Source organism: Macaca fascicularis, chromosome 15 (genome assembly GCF_037993035.2).
Source record: "Macaca fascicularis isolate 582-1 chromosome 15, T2T-MFA8v1.1".
In the NCBI taxonomy this organism is placed as follows: domain Eukaryota; kingdom Metazoa; phylum Chordata; class Mammalia; order Primates; family Cercopithecidae; genus Macaca; species Macaca fascicularis.
This window is the reverse complement of record NC_088389.1, coordinates 116,833,405-116,848,062: the sequence shown is the minus strand read 5'-3', so window position 1 is coordinate 116,848,062 and position 14,658 is coordinate 116,833,405. Positions and strand designations below refer to the sequence as shown.

Sequence of the window (14,658 nt, the reverse complement as noted above, 5' to 3'; positions counted from 1 at the left end):
GTTCAAAACCAGCCTGGTCAACATGATGAAACCCCATCTCTACTAAAAATATGAAAAATAGCTGGGCCTGGTGGCACACACCTGTAATCCCAGCTGCTTAGGAGGCTGAGGCAGGAAAATCAGGCCCTAGGAGATGGAGGTTTTAGTGAGCCAAGATCATGCCACTGCACTCCTGCCTGGATGACAGAGTAAGACTCTGTCTCAAAAAAAAAGAAAAAATGATAGAAAATTGCCATTTCAATGGCTGGATGTGGTGGTTCATGCCTGTAATCTCAGTGCTTTGGGAGGCCAAGGTGGGTGGGTCACTTGACGTCAGGAGTTCGAGACCAGCCTGGCCAACATGGTGAAACCATCTCTATTAAAAATACAAAAATTAGCCAGGCATCGTGGTGTGTGCCTGTAATCCCATCTACTTGTGAGGCTGAGGCAGGAGAATCACCTGAACCCGGGAAGCAGAGGTTGTAGTGACCTGAGATGGTGCTACTCCACTCCAACCTGGGCAACAGAGCAAGATTCTGTCTCAAAAAAAGAAAAAAAGAAAAGAAAAGAAAATTGCCATTTCATAACTACCACAGTAATATTTGATTCACAAAGGAGTCATCTGTGGATACTAAAACCATTGGGAGAAAGATGGGGAAACAGGATATTCACGCAGTCTCAAAGTAGCACATCACTAGTTATATTTTAATTACAAAGAAAAAAAAGGAATGATTATGATGGAGAAATCCAGCAGACACCACCTTAATTAAATGAGCAAATTCAACATCACCAATTTTTAAAACAATTCACATTACAGGTCCTCTGCTGTGTAATGTACTGAGACCTGTGACACAACGACACCCTATGCCGTATTCTTGCCAATAATGTTTAACCAAAGTCTAGTCATGGGAAAACAATCGGACATCTGCAGAAGAACTGGCCTAAACTCTTCAAAAATGTCAATATCATGAACAAATTTTGAAAGGGCTGGCAAACTGTTTTACGTTAAAGAACACTAAAGAGACATGAAAATAAATGCAAAGTCTGATCATTGCCCAAACTTGGAATTAAAAAAGAAAGCCTGACCTGAGCATGGCAGCACGGACCTGTGGTTCCAGCTGCTCTGGTGGCTGAGATGGGAGGAATGCTTGAGCCCAAGAATCCGAGACCAGACTGGGCAACACAGCGAGACCTAGTCTCCAAAAATATACATTGAAAATTAAAATTAGAAACCGTGCAAAAAAGCAGTATAGGACCGATTGCAGAAATTTAAATATAGACTGCATATTAGAAGACAGTATTGTGTCAATGTTAAATATGACCTGATGGCTCAAGCCTGTAATCCCAGCACTTTGGGAAGCCGAGACGGGCGGATCACGAGGTCAGGAGATCGAGACCATCCTGGCGAACACAGTGAAACCCCATCTCTACTAAAAAAAAAATACAAAAACTAGCCGGGCGAGGTGGCGGGCGCCTGTAGTCCCAGCTACTTGGGAGGCTGAGGCAGGAGAATGGCGTAAACCCGGGAGGCGGAGCTTGCAGTGAGCTGAGATGGCACCACTGCACTCCAGCCTGGGCGACAGAGTGAGACTCCATCTCAACAACAACAACAACAAAAAATATGACCTGAGTGCGATCTTTGCATCATGCTTATATATAGGAAAATATTCTAATTTTTGAGAGACATGCAGAGTGTTTTGGGGCTTAGATGTCATGGTATCTGTAACTCTCAAATGGTTCAGCTAAGGATACACACATACAAAAGGAGAGAAAGGAAGAAAATGTGACAGAAATGGTAAAATTAGTGACATATAAAAAGCATATGGAAGTTCATTGTACATTTCTCACAAATTTTCTGTAGGTTTGACATTTTTCAAAGTAAAACATTGGGAATAAGAAGAAAACGGAGTTTTTTTCCCAGTCACAGCAAGATGATAGCATGGTTAGGCAACCTGAGAGCCAGTAAATATTCCTCTGGGTTGATCCTTTCCCAGAGTGCAAGCCCTCACAGAGAAATTAAGCAAAAACAAAATAAATAAGTGAGTACAAAACACCCAGTGAGATTTGAATTTCAGGCAAGCAACAAACAATTTTTTTGGTAGAAGAATGTTCCAAGTAGTGTATGGGACACACTTTATTTGCTCTGGCAACCCCACTGAGAGGCACTTTGGCCTGTTCCATGCCCAGGGGATAAAGCATACCAGTTCAGAAACCAGGACAGTTCAAGGTTAGGTCCATTTATCTTTTTTATTTACTGTTTTTATTTCATTGCACTCTATTTTCTTGAATGAAGGTCATTCTTCGGCTGTATTTTCTCCTTATATATTGGCAGTGCAGCTCTGCCTTAGGCTCAATTTCTTCTTACTGAATTTCCAAGCTTTTTCCTACTCCCACCACGTTTGACTTCCAAGTTCTTCCCTTTTCTCATTCTCTTCACTGCTTTCTTCCTTCTCAACTTCCACCTCTTTGGCCCAGGAGGGAATATCGCACCTCCAAAACAATCAGTGATAGCCAGCAGGGATTGCTTCTGGAAATGTGAATCATTGCTAACACCATCCTACATCATTAGTTAAATGTTTTGACCCAGGCTGGCAGGGGACTCTCCCCTCTCAAGGGAAACTCTGGATATCTTGAGGTAACTTTTTTATTTTTTATCTTATTATACTTTAAGTTTTACAGTACACATGTACAACGTGCAGGTTTGTTACATAGGTACACATATGCCATGCTGGTTTGCTGTACCCATCAACTCGTCATTTACATTAGGTACTTCTCCTAATGCTATCCCTCCCCCAGCCCCCCACTCCCCCACAGGCCCCAGTATGTGATGTTCCCGCCCTGTGTCCATGTGTTCTCGTTGTTCAACTCCCACCTATGAGTGTAAACATGCGGTGTTTGGTTTTCTATTCTTGTGATAGTTTGCTTAGAATGACGGTTTCCAGCTTCATCCATGTCCTTGCAAAGGACATGGACTCATCCTTTTTTATGACTGCATAGTATTCCATGGCATATATGTGCCATATTTTCTTAATCCAGTCTATTATTGATGGACATTTGGATTAGTTCCAAGTCTTTGCTATTGTAAATAGTGCCACAACAAACATACGTGTGCATGTGTCTTTCTAGTAGCATGATTTGTAATCCTTTGGGTACATACCCAGTAATGGGATGGCTGGATCAAATGGTATTTCTAATTCTAGATCCTTGAGGAATCGCCACACTGTCTTCCACAATGGTTGAACTAATTTACACTCCTACCAACAGTGAAAAAGATGTCCTATTTCTCGACATCCTCTCCACCATCTGTTGTTTCCTGACTTTTTAATGATTGCCATTCTAACTGGCGTGAGATGGTATCTCATTGTGGTTTTGGTTTGCATTTCTCTGATGATCAGTGATGATGAGCATGTTTTCATGTCTGTTGGCTGCATAAATGTCTTTTTTTGAGAAGTGTCTGTTCCTATCCTTTGCCCACTTTTTGATGGGGCAGTTTGTTTTTTTCTTGTAAATTTGTTTAAGTTCTTTGTAGATTCTGGATATTAGCCCTTTGTCAGATGGGTAGACTGCAAAGATTTTCTCCCATTCTTTAGGTTGCCTGTTCACTCTGATGATAGTTTCTTTTGCTGTGCAAAAGCTCTTTAGTTTAATTAGATCCCATTTGTCTATCTTGGCTTTTGTTGCCATTGCTTTTGGTGCTTTAGTCATGAAGTCTTTGTCCATGCCTATGTCCTGAATGGTATTGCCTAGGTTTTCTTTTAGGGTTTTTATGGTGTTAGGTCTTATACTTAAGTCTTTAATCCATCCTGAGTTAATTTTTGTATAAGATGTAAGGAAGGGATCCACTTTCAGCTTTCTACATATGGCTAGCCAGTTTTCCCAACATCATTTATTAAATAGGGAATCCTTTCCCCATTGCTTGTTTTTGTCAGGTTTGTCAAAGATCAGAAGGTTGTAGATGTGTGGTGTTATTTATGAGGCCTCTGTTCTGTTCCATTGGTCTATATATCTGTTTTGGTACCAGCACCATGCTGTTTTGGTTACTGCAGCCTTGTAGTATAGTTTGAAGTCAGGTAGCGTGATGCCTCCAGCTCTGTTCTTTTTGCTTAGGATTGTCTTGGCTATGTGGGCTCTTTTTTAGTTCCATATGAACCTTGAAGTAGTTTTTTCCAGTTCTGTGAAGAAAGTCAGTGGTAGCTTGATGGGGATAACATTGAATCTATAAATTACTTCGGGCAGTATGGCCATTTTCACAATATTGATTCTTCCTATCCACGAGCATGTTCTTCCATTTGTTTGTGTCCTCTTTTATTTCACTGAGCAATGGTTTGTAGTTCTCCTTGAAGAGGTCCTTCACATCCCTTGTAAGTTGCATTCCTAGGTATTTTATTCTCTTTGTAGCAATTGCAAATGGGAGTTCCCTCATGATTTGGCTCTCCATTTGTCTATTATTGGTGTATAGGAATGCTTGTGATTTTTGCACATTGATTTTGTATCCTGAGACTTTGCTGAAGTTGCTTATCAGCTTAAGGATATTTGGCGCTGAGATGATGGGGTTTTCTAAATATATAACCATGTCATCTGCAAACAAAGAAAATTTGACTTCCTCTTTTCCTAACTGAATACCCTTTATTTCTTTCTCTTGCCTGATTGCCCTAGTCAGAACTTCCAACACTATGTTGAATAGGAGTGGTGAGAGAGGGCATCCCTACCTTGTACCAGTTTTCAAAGGGAATGCTTCCAGTTTTTGCCCATTCAGTATGATATTGGCTGTGTGTTTGTCATAAATATCTCTTATCATTTTGGGAAACATCCCATCAATACCGAATTTATTGAGAGTTTTTAGCATGAAGTGCTGTTGAATTTTGTCAAAAGTCTTTTCTGCATCTATTGAGAAAATCATGTGGTTTTTGTTGTTGGTTCTGTTTATGTGATGGATTGTGTTTATTGATTTGCATATGTGGAACCAACCTTGCATCCCAGGGATGAAACCCACTTGATCGTGGTGGATAAGCCTTTTGATGTGCTGCTGGATTTGGGTTGCCAGTATTTTATTGAGGATTTTCACATCAATATTCATCAGGGATATTGGCCTAAAATCCTCTTTTTTTGTTGTGTTTCTACCAGGCTTTGGTATCAGGATGATGCTAGCCTCATAAAATGAGTTAGGGAGGATTCCCTCTTTTTCTACTGATTGAAATAGTTTCAGAAGGGATGGTACCAGTTCCTTTTTGTACCGCTGGTAGAATTTGGTTGTGAATCTTTCTGATCCTTTACTTTTTTTGTTTGGTAGGCTATTAATTATTGCCTCAATTTCAGAACCTGTTATTAGTCTATTCAGAGATTCAACTTCTTCCTGGTTTAGTCTTGGGAGGGTGTATGTGTCCAGGAACTTATCCATTTCTTCTAGATTTTCTAGTTTATTTTCATAGAGGTGTTTATAGTATTCTCTGATGGTAGTTTGTATTTCTGTGGGATCAGTGGTGATATCCCCTTTATCATGTTTTACTGCATCTATTTGATTCTTCTCTCTTTTCTTCTTTATTATTCTTGCTAGTGATCTATCAATTTTGTTGATCTTTTCAAAAAACCAGCTCTTGGATTCATTGATTTTTTGAAGGGTTTTTTTGTGTCTCTATCTCCTTCAGTTCTGCTCTGATCTTAGTTATTTCTTGCCTTTTGCTAGTTTTTGAATGTGTTTGCTCTTGCTTCTCTAGTTCTTTTAATTGTGATGTTAGGGTGTCAATTTTAGATCTTTCCTGCTTTCTCTCGTGGGCATTTAATGCTATAAATTTCCCTCTACACACTGCTTTAAATGTGTCCCAGAGACTCTGGTACATCGTGTCTTTATTCTCATTGGTTTCAAAGAACATCTTTATTTCTGCCTTCATTTCATTATTTACCCCGTAGTCATTCAGGAGCAGGTTGTTCAGTTTCGGTTTCCATGTAGTTGTGTGGTTTTGACTGAGTTTATTAATCCTGAGTTCTAATTTGATTGCACTGTGGTCTGAGAGACAGTTTGTTATAATTTCTGTCTTTTACATTTGCTGCAAAGTATTTTACTACCAATTATGTGGTCAATTTTAGAATAAGTGTGATGTGGTGCTGAGAAGAATGTATATTCTGTTGATTTGGGGTGGAGAGTTCTGTAAATGTCTATTAGGTCCACTTGATCCAGAGCTGAGTTCAAGTCCTGGATATCCTTATTAACTTTCTGTTTCATTGATCTGTCTAATATTGACAGTGGGGTGTCAAAGTCTCCGATTATTATTGTGTGGGAGTCTAAGTCTCTTTGTAGGTCTCTAAGGACTTACTTTTTGAATCTGGGTGCTCCTGTATTGGGTGCTTATATATTTAGGATAGTTAGCTCTTCTTGGTGAATTGATCCCTTTATCATTTTGTAGTAGCCTTATTTGTCTCTTTTGATCTTTGTTGGCTCAAAGTCTGTTTTATCAGAGACTAGGATTGCAACTCCTGCTTTTTTTTTTTCTTTTCATTTGCTTAATAGATCTTCCTCAATCCCTTTATTTTGACCCTGTGTGCATCTTTGCATGTGAGATGGGTCTCCTGAATACAGCACACTGATGGATCTTGACTCTTTATCCAATTTGCCAGCCTGTGTCTTTTAATTGGGGCATTTAGCCCATTTACATTTAAGGTTAATATTGTTATGTGTGAATTTGATCCTGTCATTATGATGTTAGCTGGTTATTTTGCCCATTAATTCATGCAGTTTCTTCATAACATTGATGGTCTTTATCATTTGGCATGTTTTTGCAGTGGCTGGTACCAGTTGTTTCTTTCCATGTTTAGTGCTTCCTTCATGACCTCTTGTAAGGCAGGCCTGGTGGTGACAAAATCTCTCAGCATTTGCTTGTCTGTAAAATATTTTATTTCTCCTTCACTTATGAAGCTTAGTTTGCCTGGATATGAGATTCTGGGTTGAAAATTCTTTTCTTTAAGAATGTTGAATATTGGCCCCCAGTCTCTTCTGGCTTGTAGGGTTTCTGCTGAGAGATCCGCTGTTAGTCTGATGGACTTCCCTTTGTGGGTAACCCGACCTTTCTCTCTGGCTGCCCTTAACATCTTTTCCTTCATTTCAACCTTGGTGACTCTGACAATTATGTGTCTTGGGGTTGCTCTTCTCGAGGAGTATCTTTGTGTTGTTCTCTGTATTTCCTGAAATTGAATGTTGGCCTGCCTTGCTAGGTTGGGGAAGTTCTCCTGCACATTATCCTGAAGGGTATTTTCTAACTTGGTTCCATTCTCCCCGTCATTTTCTGGTATACCAGTCAAGTGTAGATTTGGTCTTTTCACATAGTCCCATATTTCTTGGAGACTTTGTTCATTTCTTTTCCCTCCTTGTTCTCTAATCTTGTCTTCTCACTTTATTTCATTAATTTGATCTTCAATCACTGATATCCTTTCTTCCACTTGATCAAATTGGCTACTGAAGCTTGTGCATGCATCATGAAGTTCTCATGCCATGGTTTTCAGCTCCATCGGGTAATTTAAGGTCTTCTCTACAGTGTTTATTCTTGTTAGCCATTCGTCTAACCTTTTTTCAAGGTTTTTAACTTCCTGGCGATGGGTTAGAACATGCTCCTTTAGCTTAGAGAAGTTTCTTCTTACTGACCTTCTGAAGCCTACTTCTGTCAACTTGTGAAACTCATTCTCCATCCAGTTTTGTTCCGTTGCTGGCAAGGAGCTGCAATCTTTTGGAGGAGAAGAGGCACTCTGTGTTTTGGAATTTTCTGCTTTTCTGCTCTGGTTTCTCCCCATCTTTGTGGTTTTATCTACCTTTGGTCTTTGATGTTGGTGACCTACAGATTGGGTTTTGGTGTGGATGTCCTTTTTGTTGATGTTGATGCTATTCCTTTCTGTTTGTTAGTTTTCATTCTAACATTCAGGCCCTTCAGCTGCAAGTCTGTTGGAATTTGCTGGAGGTCCACTCCAGACCCTGTTCACCTGGGTATCACCAGCAGAGGCTGCAGAACTGCAAATATTGCTGCCTGATCCTTCCCAGAGGGGCACCTGCCTGTTTGAGGTGTCTGTCAGCCCCTACTGGGAGGTGTTTCCCAGTCAGGCTACACAGGGGACAGGGACCTGCTTGAGGAGGCAGTCTGTCCATTCTCAGAGCTCAAATGCTGTGCTGAGAGAACCACTGCTCTCTTCAGAGCTGTCAGATAGGGATGTTTAAGTCTGCAGAAGCTGTCTGCTGCCTTTTGATCTACTATTCCCTGCCCCCAGAGGGGGAATCTATAGAGGCAGTAGGCCTTGCTGAGCTGCGGTGGGCTCCACCCAGTTTGTGCCTCCCACTCACTTTGTTTACACTGTGAACCACTCAAGCCTCAGCAATGGCGGACGCCCCTCCCCACTGGTCAAGCTGCAGCATCACAAGTCAATCTCAGACTGCCGCACTAGCAGTAAGCAAGGCTCCATGGGCGTGGGACCTGCTGAGTCAGACATGGGAGGGCATCTCCTGGTCTGCAGGTTGCTAAGACAGTGAGAAAAGCGCAGTATTTGGTCAGGAGTGTACCATTTCTCCAGGTACAGTCTGTCACAGCTTCCCTTGGCTAGGAAAGGGAAATCCCCTGACCCTTTGTGCTTCCTGGGTGAGGCAATGCCCCGCCCTGCTTCAGCTCACCCTCCATGGGCTGCACCCACTGTCCAACGAATCCCAATGAGATGAACCAGGTACCTCAGTTGAAAATGCAAAAATCACCCTTCTGTGTTGATCTCACTGGGAGCTGCAGACCAGAGCTGCTCCCATTCAGCCATCTTGGAAGTGACCAAAAAAAAAAGGTAGCTTTTTTGATACATTTGGCAACCATGCGGTCAGAGCAGCGCAGCACAAGGACTAATTATGTTACACTCTTAATTTCTCTCTTACTACTCAACCCCCTCTTGTTTGGTCTTCTTTATCCAGTTCCTCTTATTTTTCTTAATGTCCAAATGTTAGACAGCATCACTGTTAAATCCTAAGCATCTTCTCATCTCTCTTTTAGACCTGGTACTTCCCAAAGTTCAATGAGATAAATATCAACTTCATGATTTTTGCCATCTCTGGATAATTATTTACTTATTAATAATTTTCTGTAAATAGATTTGACTTTAAAAAAATTTATACATTTTAAAAGAAAGCTTTATATCACAACTCTAATGTAAAACCCAGTTTCACAAATAGAAGATAAATCTAAATGTAAAAACAAAAATCACAGAATATATAATTTAACTTTTTACTTAAATTTCAAATAATAAGAACAAATCATTATAAATACAAAAATTTATAAAAATGCACACCCCAATGGGAAAAATTGAACTGTTCATGATTAATTAAAAACAATAATGTTTGGCTTGATGTTCTTTGACTCTTGCTTACAGTTGGGGAAATCAAAGCCCACAAGGGAAAACAACTTGCCCAAGATCAAAGCAAAATGGAGGCCGAGCTGGAACCATGGTCTTGGGACTACTGAGTCACAGTTACAGATACTGGTCACACAATCCAGAAAGGAACAATAGCTCTTTAAGGTATGAGGATTCAGTCAGGTGACAGGAGCTTGGCACCTTGAATATAAACCTTGAAGTCAGAAAGACCTTGGTGAAGTCTCACATAGACCGGTTAAATCATGTTGCCATCTGCCTGTGATTTCTACCTGTTTAAGCCTTTGTTTTCTTTCTTTCTTTTCTTTCTTTTTTTTTTTTTTTTGGAGACAGAGTCTCACTCTGTCACCCAGGCTGGAGTGCAGTGGCACGATCTCAGGTCACTGCAGCCTCCACCTCCTGGGTTCAAGTAATTCTCCTGTCTCAGACTCCCGAGTAGCTGGGACTACAGGCACCCACCACCACGCCCAGCTAATTTTTGTATTTTTAGTAGAGACAGGGTTTCACCATATTGGTCAGGCTGGTCTTGAACTCCTGACTTCAGGTGATCTGCCCACCTCGGCCTCCCAAAGTGCTGAGATGACAGCTGTGAACCACTGCACCCAGTCTAAGCCTTTATTTTCTAGCATAACTCGTAAATTGTGTAATTTCGAGAAGACAATCAGACATATATACTTAGTTTTCAGCTCAGTGGCTATCCAATCACTAGAAATTTCTTTCCATCCACCCCAGCTCAGATCTGCCCAACACCAGCTCTATTTCCTCTTGAAAGACATACAGATTATTTGAAGAATCTGTATTTCTTTCCATCATATCTCTGTGTCCAGGACTAGGAGAGGGGCCTCCATCTGTGGATGGCTGGTTGATAAGGTGGGAGGCAGCAGTTTCTTGGCTTCTGCCACAGACTGAGTCTTTAAAGATGAAGATGGCCTAGAGATGCATCTGAAAGCCAGAGGATAACCCTAGCTTTGAGCAGTGATGGGTGATCTATAGGCTCTATAGAAGTAGCCCAGTGGCCCAGGAATGGACTCAGCTTCCAGATCCAGTGAATGCTCAGAGATGTCTAGAAAAGTCTAACCCTGGGCAAGCCCTGAGGTACAGTCTATGGTTAGCAAGAAGTCTACAGCGTTTGATGAATGTGGAGAGAAGAGAGCTATTCCCATGGAGACAGTTCGAGAGGCATAGCTGTGGGATCTAAGAAACAGCTGGGAGTTGGGTATTCAATGCCCACAGAAAAAAACATGACTGAGACTTAGAAGTCAGGAGAGGAGGGAAAGACAGGTGACTGGTTTCCATGGCAACAGGAAAGAAAGCAGAACTTCCACCAATCACTTTGGCGGTGAGATTAGTTGAGGGCAAATTGTAAAGCAGGTGACCCATGCCCAGCATGGAATCGGGGGAAGTAGATCACCTAATGGAAATGTAGGATGGTTTCAGCATTGTAAAAATAATAGCAGGGAATGGTCAAAAGGGGAAAGCCAAAACTGGGACTTTCAGGCATACTTGAGATTTATGTGTTCTTGGAAGGAATCCAGGTGTATCTGGATTCTTTACGGTGCCATGGAAGACAGGTGGCAAAGTAGCCAAGAGATTGCCACAACTAGGGTGAAAGGGTGGATCACCCATTCTGCAAGTGGGGCTGAAAGTGCAGGGTGGGTCAAAAGGAGCAAACCACTGGAGATGAACTAAGGCAAGAGAATGTGCCATGAGTTCATGAGTCTTAAACCTCAGCATTAGATATCAACAAGATGGCTAAGGAGAGAGACTGGAAAGACCAGAAAAGCAAGAGAGCTTCTCAAAGAGCCTGTGGATATGTGTTCAAGGACCCTTTTTACCAATCAGACAACTGCAGCTCATCTTGTTCTCAGAGGGCATCCAAAGGGACTGAAGAAGGAAATCTGAACAATGGGGCATATATCCAAAACAGGTGGAACCAGAAAAGAGATCATTTAAATTTGAAAAGATTGAGATAAACTAACTGGCAAATTCAAGATTTGTTTCCATAGTTCCTAGAGGCCAGTAGGGTGCCAGAGCAAGAATAGATCAATTTTAGGGGAGAAAGTGCATTTGTTTGAGTCAGGTCTTAGGTGTTCAATTTCAGGACATGTGTTGCCTTTACCAGACATTCAACACTGCAAGAACTGGGACTTTGTTTTCCTCACATAACAGGCACATATCAGGCACTCAACATTTGCTGAATACATAAAATGAATGAATAAATAAATGACTCACTCCAGAACAGCAAAGCCTAGATTTTAATTATTATGAGTATGCTATCTCACTGATTTTCCTAAGATTTAAAAACGTGTTCTGAAAATAAAATTTTTTTGGCTTTACACAACATATCTGGAATAATTTAAACTAAGAAACTCTTTGGCAGGGAGAATCAGGAGATCCTGATAGCTCTTTGCTATTCCTCAAGCCACAAAAGTCAGAAAAGTCCAGTCTAAGCCTAATTTAAAAGAAGGTCTTTGCAAAGACTGCTTAAGTAGAGCTTCCCAAGGACTCTTGGGAAGGTTGCCTCTTTCCCAATACAACATTGTAGCGCTTCTCTCTCCATCTTCCGCCAACCATAGGGCAGAAAAAGGAGCATCTGTCTCCTTTGATGTTCTAAAAAAGGTTGATGTCTGACTGGAAGTTCTTCTCTGCCCAAACATCAAAATTCTAAACATATTTTTCAATTTTCCCACATATAGCCTGATTTACAGGAAAGCTGAAATATGTTCCAGATCTGGAGACATATTTGATTAATGGAGGTATAATGAACGTTGTTGGCTGCCATCCATTCTCACCTTTCTCCTTCAGAACAGGACCCAGATTTTATTCAGTATCTCACTCTCCCTCATGTAACTCAAGCGCCCCTAAAGCAAGCTGGCCCATGCCCTTAGCTCCAGGGTAGATCTGATGGTCTAAGGCAGTGATTCTCAACTTGGGGGTGATTTTGTTCCCCAGAGATATTTGGCAATGCATAAAATGTGACATTTTTGAGTGTCACAATGTGGGGTGAGGCATCTAGTGGGTAGAGGTCAGACATGCTGCTAAGCATCCTACCATGCACAGGACAACCCACAACAAAGAATTATCCAACCCAAAAAGAGAATGGTCCTGAGGTAGAGAAACACTGGTTTAAGGGTTATGGCATTCCCCTGACAAGGGATTGATTTAAGAAGAAGCCTTTTGAGTTAGGAAAAGAAAAAGCAAGATGCCTGCCAAGAGATACCAGACATTCAGTACCCCACCTCAGCAAGAAAGGACCAAGGCAATAACTACAGAGCTGAGATTTGAACGGAGGGTAGAAGGGAAAGTGCTGGAGTGCAGTGGGGGAGTAGAGCTATAGTTGTGGTGATTAGAAGTGCAGGAGGGCAGCATGGAGGCACCAGGACTCTGCAGCCCCATCTCCTCCACATGGATCACATCTGCCTGGAGTCAGAAGAGACTCCACATTGTAGGGGAAGGTCAAGGACAAGAGCCCCACCTATCCCCATCGCTGCCACAAACACCCACAAGTCCTTACATCAGAAGAATCTCACAATCCTTGCAAGCCCTGAATCCAGTTCGGAAAGCTGGTGGGAATTCACACAGCTGCATTGCCCCAGATGAGTAGGATAAGGTGTGCACCACCCACTCACTCACCCACTGTGAGCCAAGCTGCTGTAGCACAGCACAGTCTTGAAACCAGAGCCCCCTCTGGAGTGGTCCCTACTCTGGGGTCCAGTAGCCACTGCTGCTCTCCAGCACTGGGGCTCCATCCTCATTCCACCAAGCCCGCATAGGTGGCTGAATGTCACAACCCTAGCTGTGCAGACCATGGTCCCAAGATCAGCTGTGACTCTGATTCTGTGCAACAGGGTAACAAAGTCCCCCTACCCTCACCAAACTTCCGGCTGGAGGAACAGTTGGCCGGTACCATCCAGGGCAAATCTACCCTTGAAGTGGCCAAATCACTGCCAGTTACCCAAGCCTCCAAAAATCCAATATATCCTTGGGCCAGAGGGATGCCTATGTACATACGTGCAGAACCTGGCAAAGCTGCACTGCCATCACCACAAACTCTCTCATTGTAGGCCACTGAGAAACACAAACACCACTAGTGTGGATTACACCTGAGTACATTACACAGACTACACTACTGTATCAACCTCAGACCAAGACCAATACACCACACCAAACCAACACTCTAAGACCCATTCGTCTGAACAAGTCTTCTCATACAAAGCCTACTCTGTAAAATATAATGAGGCTACCTTTCCTGAAGATGCATAGAAATCAACGTAAGGGCACATCAACCATGAAAAAGCAAGGAAACATGTCACCACCAAAGGAAAATAATAATTCTCCAGTAACAGGCTCCAATCATAAGGAAATATATGAAATGCCAGAAAAGAATTCAAAATAATAATCTTAAAGAAACTCAGTGAGATATAAGAGAATACAGATAGACAATTCAATAAAATTTGGAAAACAATTTAGTATTTGAATAAGAAATTCAGCAAAGAGATATATATCATTTAAAAGACCCAAACAGAAATCCTGTAGCAAAAGAATTAAATGAATAAGAGAGCTTCAACAACAGACTAGACTGAGCAGAGGAAAGAATTTCTGAACTGGAAGACAGGACTTTTGAAATAACACAGGTATACCAAAAGGAAAAAAAAATACTAAAAGAATAAAGAAAGCCTACAGGATTTATGCAACACCACTAAGTAAACAAATACACATATTGTTGACATTCTAGAAGGAGAAGAGAAGGAAAAAGATGAGAAAAACATACTTAATAAAATAATAGCAGAAAAATTCTCAAGTCTTGGGAGTGAGATAGACATCCAGGTTCAAGAAGCTCAAACAACCCCGAATATATTCAATCCAGACGGGTTTTCTCTGAGGCACATTATACTCAAATTGTCGAAAGTCAAAAACAAAAAAAGAATTTTAAAAGCAACAAGAGAAAAACATCAAGTCAAGTATAAGGACATCTCCACTAGACTAACAGTGAATTTGTCTGCAGAAACCTTTCAGGCCAGGAGAGAACAGGATGATATATTCAAAGTCCTGAAGGATAAACTATTGGCCAAGAATATTATACACAGCAAAGTTTTCCTTCAAAAATGATGGAGAGATAAAATTTTTCACAGACAAGCAAAATCTAAAGGAATTCATCACCACTAGACCAAACTTACAAGGAATGCTCAAGAGACTCTTACATCTGGAAGTGAAAAGAAGATAACCACCATCATAAAAACATACAAAACTATAAAATTCACTGGTAAAGCCAATAAGCAAAGGAAAAACATAAAGGAA

The 14,658-nt window shown here is 41.3% G+C and overlaps 1 long non-coding RNA gene across 3 annotated transcripts in view; it reads right to left on the bottom strand.

Moving 5' to 3' along the window:
* Positions 1 to 14,658, bottom strand: part of LOC135967479 (uncharacterized) — a 45,582-nt gene that overhangs the window by 5,553 nt on the left and 25,371 nt on the right. The window lies entirely within an intron of this gene.